Source organism: Phycodurus eques, chromosome 16 (genome assembly GCF_024500275.1).
Source record: "Phycodurus eques isolate BA_2022a chromosome 16, UOR_Pequ_1.1, whole genome shotgun sequence".
Taxonomy (NCBI): domain Eukaryota; kingdom Metazoa; phylum Chordata; class Actinopteri; order Syngnathiformes; family Syngnathidae; genus Phycodurus; species Phycodurus eques.
In genome coordinates this window covers 4,435,228-4,442,584 of record NC_084540.1, presented here as the reverse complement: position 1 = coordinate 4,442,584, position 7,357 = coordinate 4,435,228, and positions in this window count along the sequence as shown.

Here is a 7,357-nt window from a genome sequence, read left to right as displayed (position 1 = left end):
TAGACTAAAAATACATGGCAAAAATAAAAAATCTATGTGGTTCCAAAGACTTTTGGAAGAATATTCTATGGACTGACGAGACGCAAGTTGAATTTTCATTTTGGAAAGTGTGTGTCTCGTTACATATGGGATAAATGTTACACAGGATTTCAGAAAGAGAACATCACAGCCTGGACAACCTGGACAACTTGTTGTGATTGAAACCATGAATGCAGCTCTTTACAAAAAAATCCCGAAGGAGAATGTTCGGCCATCAGTTCATAACCTCAAGCTGAAGCGCACCTGGATTCTGCAGCAGGACAAAAAGAGCCAAAATACACCTGCAAATCATCTGCTGAGTGGCTTGGGGAAAAAAATAAAAAATGAAGGTTTTGGCGTGAACTTGTGAAAGTCCATACTTGAATCCGATTGAAGTGCTGTGGCATAACCTCCACACACACAAAAAAACACTCATGCTCAAAAACTCCCCAGTGTTACTAAGATCTGAGTTGTAATATGTATGTTTCATATATACCAAATATTACTTCTATTAGTTTGTACAACCTTCACATGCTATATTGTTCCATGTTGTGACTACTCGCTGTTTACCGGCCATGCTGTGCATACTGGTTGTTCCCAACCATGTTGTGACTACTGTTTTTCAATAAAGATAAGTTCAGTGCAGCGGGACAAAACTTATTGTTTAGCTTTCCTTTTCTTCTCTGTCTCTCTCACTTCTGTATAACAGAGGTGATTTTTTTTTCCTTGGACTTCAGTAAGGGGTAACAACTCTTGAGGACGTGTACCAAATATTTTTTTCATTTTTGTAATAAAAACCCACAAAGCTTCCTTACTTATTCTGTCAGAATTTTTTTTTGCCAAAACAGTTGGTGTCAGAAGTGGGATCCTAGGATTGATTGCTGATCCAGGGGACCCCGGGAGTGATTGATCATCCAGGACCAATGTACAAGTTCTGCCTCCACCCAAAGAATTAGGACGAGGGGGCTACCAGGGCTCCGGATGTCAGGCTATCACCTCAGGATCCAAACGGACCTGTTGTCCTCCAAACAAAGAATTACGTTAAAGAAAATGTATTTTCCTTGAAAATTGGACAATTTCATAATTTTAGTAATTAGTAATTGCTCTCCCCACATTCCATTTGTAAATTCTGAGTCCTTATGTTCGGGTTAAAGTCTAGGTTAAGCTCCTGAATTAAAGTTCTTAAATTTGAGTCCGGTTAAAGTCTAGGTTACAGTTCTCTGGTTGGAGTTCAAGGGTTAGGAGTTCAGGTCAGAGTTAGGTTTGAGTCCGACGTGGGTTGGAGGTTGGGTCCCCAAGTCTGAGTCAGACGGTTAGGGGTTTAGGTCCCCAGGTTAGAGTCCAACAATCAGAGGTTAGGGTCCTGACAATTTCGAAGACGTTCGAATATTTTAAAAAAGAGAAGCACTTCTAATGAGTACTGGAAATGGGAAGTGGGAAGAGCAAAAAAATAATTACTGGTGTATATGTCACTTGGGTTGTTTGAGGAAGAACAAAACAATTTTAAAGTTAAGGATTTGGCCTCCACAAATTAATCACCCGATGACAACGATCAAGGAGAGTGCAATCTGGAATAAGACCATCAACGCAACCGCTTCCTGCGACCCACAGCACGGCCCTCCACACATAGCACTTCTGCGGTTCCCCCCCTTCTCACACAGCCTGCTGTAGTGTCACAACAAGATTTGAACCAGATTTGAGGAGGTTGAGGCTGAGCGCTGAACATGGGAGGTGATGGGGAGGGTGCAGAAGATGCTTCCATTGTGAAAAGGAGGGACATTGGTTGGACAATGAATCGGAGACTGTCCGAAGAAGATAAACAAAAGGGCCAGACTTTTGCACTCATGGTGGCGATTGGTGGGTCAACCCAGTTCGTCCGAGCTCTGGCTGACTCCCGACCGCCCCAAAGACAGAGCTGGCGATATGCAGATACACATACATTCAACATGACTGTTTCTTTTTGTTATTTTTCTGCAATGAAGACACGCTTGGCACTGGTAACACTGCTTCGCTTGGGCTAGTTATTTATAATACAGTCACCATCAGACATTCATTTACACACTGGAGTTAATGTAATACAACTATGAAGTATAATTGATAGATCCCTTTGAATTAGAAAGATGTCTTCCCCCTCTCCAAAACCAGTCCTAATTGACAGAATTAGCATTATACCTGGATCTCTCAGGGTTGTTATTTTGTTGTTGTTTTTGTTGTCATGACAACAAAAGATAAGGGGTAACAAAGATGAATTGAAACTCGAAGTACCTGCAATGTAGAATTATTACTTGTAATTGTCTGAGGGTCAATTCCCCGCGTAGATGTTTGGTCTGGCACCTAAGGTGATCGAGGAATCACCCAAAATGTAAGACAATTTGTAATTTTTCAAGGTTTCGAGAAACTATTCTCTAGTGGACATTTGGTCTGGGAAAAATAATTAAAAATGCATATTTTTAATTGATGATTGAAAATTTCAAATAAAGGTTTATTATTTTTTGGTACTAGATCAATCAAAATTCTGGTCACACCCACGGTCAATTCCACTGATATAAATCAATTATGAACACAAATGCAAAAAGCAAGATGTTAACTCTTTATAATGACGACAGTGTGGTTATGGCCTGCCTGTTTTGGTCTGAAGCGACGCAGCAAATGTAGAGAACTAAAATGGCTACCCTTAGCGTGTTGCTCCACGACCAGGAATTGGTTACTTTATTTTTGATTAACTTTTAATGCTTTTGATCACTGAGTGTTTAGCAATATTTAGTTTGATTAACTTTTAATGTTTTGATTACTTAGTTTGAACTATTAGGTACTTAGAATGTAATAATGTTTAGTAAATTTCCTTTTGTATGTGATTAATAGTAGATTGTGTGATATAATCAAAAGGGGGTGAGAGCTGAGTTGATAAATATATGTTTCATATATACCAAATATTACTTCTATTAGTTTACACAACCTTCACATGCTTTATTGTTCCATGTTGTGACTACTAGCTGTTTTCCGGGCATGCTGTGCATACTAGCTGTTCCTAGCCATGTTGTCACAACTAGCTGTTTTTCAATGAAGATAAGTTGAATGTGTAATATATTTTAATAGTAACACAATCAGAGTTCCTTTGCACAGGACAAATGGTTGGAGACCTGTATTCACACCAACTATCTTTTCTTTGTAATTCTACATCAAAGGACGTCCTTTAACCAGTTATATGTATATTGGGGTTTCCTGCTCCTCCCTGACAGAAACCTGTCTGGGGTTTACAACCGGGGCCAGGTCTTCAAAGAGGACTGTTTTTCATTATCGCAGCAAAGGGCCCCAGGGAGGGGGGGGGGGGGGGGGGGTGGGGGGGGGGAGATTAACCAGAGTAAGAGACACCAGCTGGTGGGTGCGATTCCAAATATGGTCATGAGGAACGGCCATCTTCCGGGTGCACCCCGGGACGGGCTAATTCCACGCCCAGAGAATTAAAGCTTGATAAACTGAGATCCAGGGGTTTCGGGGGCTTTTTCGTCATTCTGGCAATGTAAGCAGCTGTTATGACACTACGGCTTGTTCAATAAATCGAATCAGAACCAAAACCCAAGTGTCTCGAAGTCTTCATTCATCCCATGCCCGACGGACGTCGGAGTTCTCCCGGGTGACCTCCGACTCGGAACCACAGGCGAAAAAAATCCACCACAAATGCAGCTGGACAAAGATAATTGTTTTGCTTTTCTTTTCTTCTCCGTCTCTCTCACTTCTGTAGAACAGAGGAGATTTTTGGCTTGGACTTCAGTAAGGGGTAACAACTGGTGACGACTTGTACCTTTTCCTCTCTTTGCAAAGATTTATTTTTGGAATAAAAACTCACAAAGACAAGACTGCTTCCTTACTTATTCTGTTAGAAAAAGATTTTTTTTTAAATGAGAATGGGGCAGATACTTTTTTCCATACTTGTTTACTTTTTTAATGATTGTTATATTTGAACTGATTTAACTATTTTCAAATCTTACAAGGTGATGTAGCGCATACTTTGGATCGTGTGAATTATATGCGTTGTAATTAAATAAGAATTACACTCAATTCAAATGTTGTAATTAGAAAAATGCTGCCTCGTGGTTATGCAGAAAGATAAGCAAGATAAATGTTTAAATTTGATGAAGAGTTCGCAGAACACAAGTTAATTACAGCGTGTCTCACTGGCCAAGAAACGTGATAAGGTAATGCATGGCAGGTCACATGTCAGAGAGATATGTAAACTATATTTCAGGATAAAATTGTTAGGACAGCTCATCTCTCATACGAAAAAAGATTTGTCAATGCTTCATATAGATACTTTATTGTTTAATAAGTTAATAATGAGTTTAATATTCAGTATTTTGATGAGTTTTACTTTGCATTTTATTGCAGTCTCAGCTGTAGTACACGTGCAACAACAATTTTGGAAAACTAAATCCATATAACAAATTACATTTTTGAAACGAATTCATGAAATGAATGAGACATATAGAGGGACATAGAATGTCACCTCTCTGGCAGGGAAGGAGCGTGAGGTCAAAAAGTTCCGACTTGATCTAGTCGGACTCGCCTCCATACACAGCTTGGGCTCTGTGGTACCAGTCCTCTCGAGAGGGGCTGGACTCTCTTCCACTCTGGAGTTGCCCACGGTGAGAGGCGCCGAGCAGGTGTGGGTATACTTATTGCCCCCCGGCTCGGCGCCTGTACGTTGGGGTTCACCCCGGTGGATGAGAGGGTAGCCTCCTTCCGCCTTCGGGTGGGGGGGACGGGTCCTGACTGTTGTTTGTGCCGATGCACCAAACAGCAGTTCAGAGTGCCCACCCTTTTTGGAGTCCCTGGAGGGGGTGCTGGAGAGCGCTCCCGCTTGGGGACTCCATCGTTCTGCTGGGGGACGTCAATGCTCATGTGGGCAATGACAGTGAGACCTGGAAGGGCGTGGTTGGGAGGAACGGCACCCCCCATTCAGAACCCGAGCGGTGTTCTGTTATTGGACTTCTGTGCTCATCACGGATTGTCCATAACGATCACCATGTTCTAGCATAACTGTGTCCACACGTGCACTTGGGACCAGGACCCCCTCGGTCGCAGTTCGATGATCGACTTGGTCGTGTCATCGGACTTGAGGCCGCATGTCTTGGACACTCGAGTGAAGAGAGGGGCGGAGCTGTCAACTGATCACCGCCTGGTGGTTCGTTGGCTCCGATGGTGGGGGAAGATGCCAGTCCAACGTGGCAGGCCCAAACGTATTGTCAGGGTGCGCTGGGAACGTCGAGCAGAATCCCCTGGAGGAGAAGCAGAAGGAGTTTCAGTTCCCACCTCCGACAGAACTTTGCTCATGTTCCGGGGGAGGCGGGGGACATCGAGTCCGAGTGGACCACGTTCCGCGCCTCCATTGCTGCGGCGGGCAACCGTAGCTGTGGCCGTAAGGTGGTCGGCTCTCCTATCTCTGGGGTTGAGGTCACTGAGATGGTTAAAAAGCTCATCGGTGGCTAGGCCCCGGGGGTGGATGACATTTGCCCGAAGTTCCTAAAGGCTCTGGATGTTGTGGGGCTGTCCTGTTTGACACGCCTATGCAACATCGCGTGGACATCGGGGACAGTGCCTCTGGATTGGCAGACTGGGGTGGTGGTCCCCCTTTTTAAGAAGGGGGACCGGAGGGTGTGTTCCAACTACAGGGGGATCACACTCCTCAGCCTCTTTGCATCTTCTGCTGCGCTTATCCTCACTAGCGTCGCGGGCGTGCCGGAGCCCATCCCAGCTATCTTCGGGCGAGAGGCGGGGTACACCCTGAACTGGTCGCCAGCCAATCGGAGGGCACATACAAACAAACAACCATTCACACTCACATTCACACCTTTATTGAATTGTTTAATTCAATAATAATTTATTTTTATTTAAAGTCTTCAATTAACCTATGATGCATGTTTTGGGGATGTGGGAGGAAACCGGGGGAGAACATGCAAACTCCACACAGGCGGGGCCAGGATTTGCACCCCAGTCCTCAGAACTGGGAGGCAGATGTGCTACCCAGTCTACCACCGTGCTGCCGGAACCTAGTTAATTACTGTAAAATCACTTTAAAAGTGTTTAACTACAAGGTACAGTATGGAAAATAAATGTAGAATTTACAGGAATGTCTAACAGTGTAGTGTATTTGGGGATGACGTGCCAAATAGAAATGTCAGTAGCTCATCTGTCAGGACTTTGGCTAATAAAAAAAAGAAAATACTTCATCTTTGTAAAGCTGGTTGGAGCAGTAGGCAAAAAAAAACAAAATAAAAAACAAGGGTCAACAGGTGCAGCACTGTTTGTGCATCCCTTCGCTCTTTGGCTGTCCGTGTGTGTGATTTATTTCTCTGTGTCGTGTAAGGTTCATAGGACAATGACAGTACAATATCCATGGAATTCCCCTTTGTTGGACTATACACTTTTCATTGATGCAGTTATCAACTAAATGACAAAGGTCAACACAGATTTGTAATGTACTCCCCTTGACGGACAATGCTCAGAGAGAGCAGCTCTCGCAGGTCAATTTATAAACGGTTACCCGGTTAACTTGAGCTTTGAATTGTGCTTGTTATATTTATCACTTAACCTCATGGGTGGCGGGTGGTGTACCATACAAGGTACATTTTTTTTTTTTCCTCGATGCCAATCTCAGTCAGTCATACTGTTTTGCTTTGCTTTACAATTTGAGAATTAAGATTTGTCTGCGCAGGGCTGTTTGCTGTTCAATGGTTTCTGTGCGCCATCTTGTGGTCTTATGACTAAATCACAAGGGTAACGATGTTGAATTGTCTGGCAGCTTGACTTTTTTTCTCAGTGCCATAAGAAATAGCAGGATATAATAATAAATAAAAACTAATAGGATTATGAATTTTGCAAATCCCTTCTTTACTCAGAAAGTAGAACGGTGGTTGGATACTTTTTCTTTTTAGGATACTTTTACATGAAGTAGTCTGTAGTCTGAAATTTTGGTTTCAAAGATCACTTTTCCCGGTATGTTGTGCGAGTGTTTGAAGTCATTATGAAACAATTTAGGGTCTTCAATCAACCGGAGTGCCCGGAGAAAACCCACGCAGGCACGGGGGGAACATGCAAACTCCACACAGGCGGGGAACGGGGATTGAACCCGGGTCCCCAGAACTGTGAGGCAGATGTGCTAACCAGTTCTATGATATTCTAGCTTCACTGAGATTCACCCTCAAAATGAATTCGTTTTCAATTATAGTGTATGACCAGCAGGGGACAGTATTGATTAACTTTCCTTATCACAGATCATATTTTAAACTTCAGCAGTACAATCATTCAAATGGCTGATTAAACAGTGTATGTCTCTAATTAG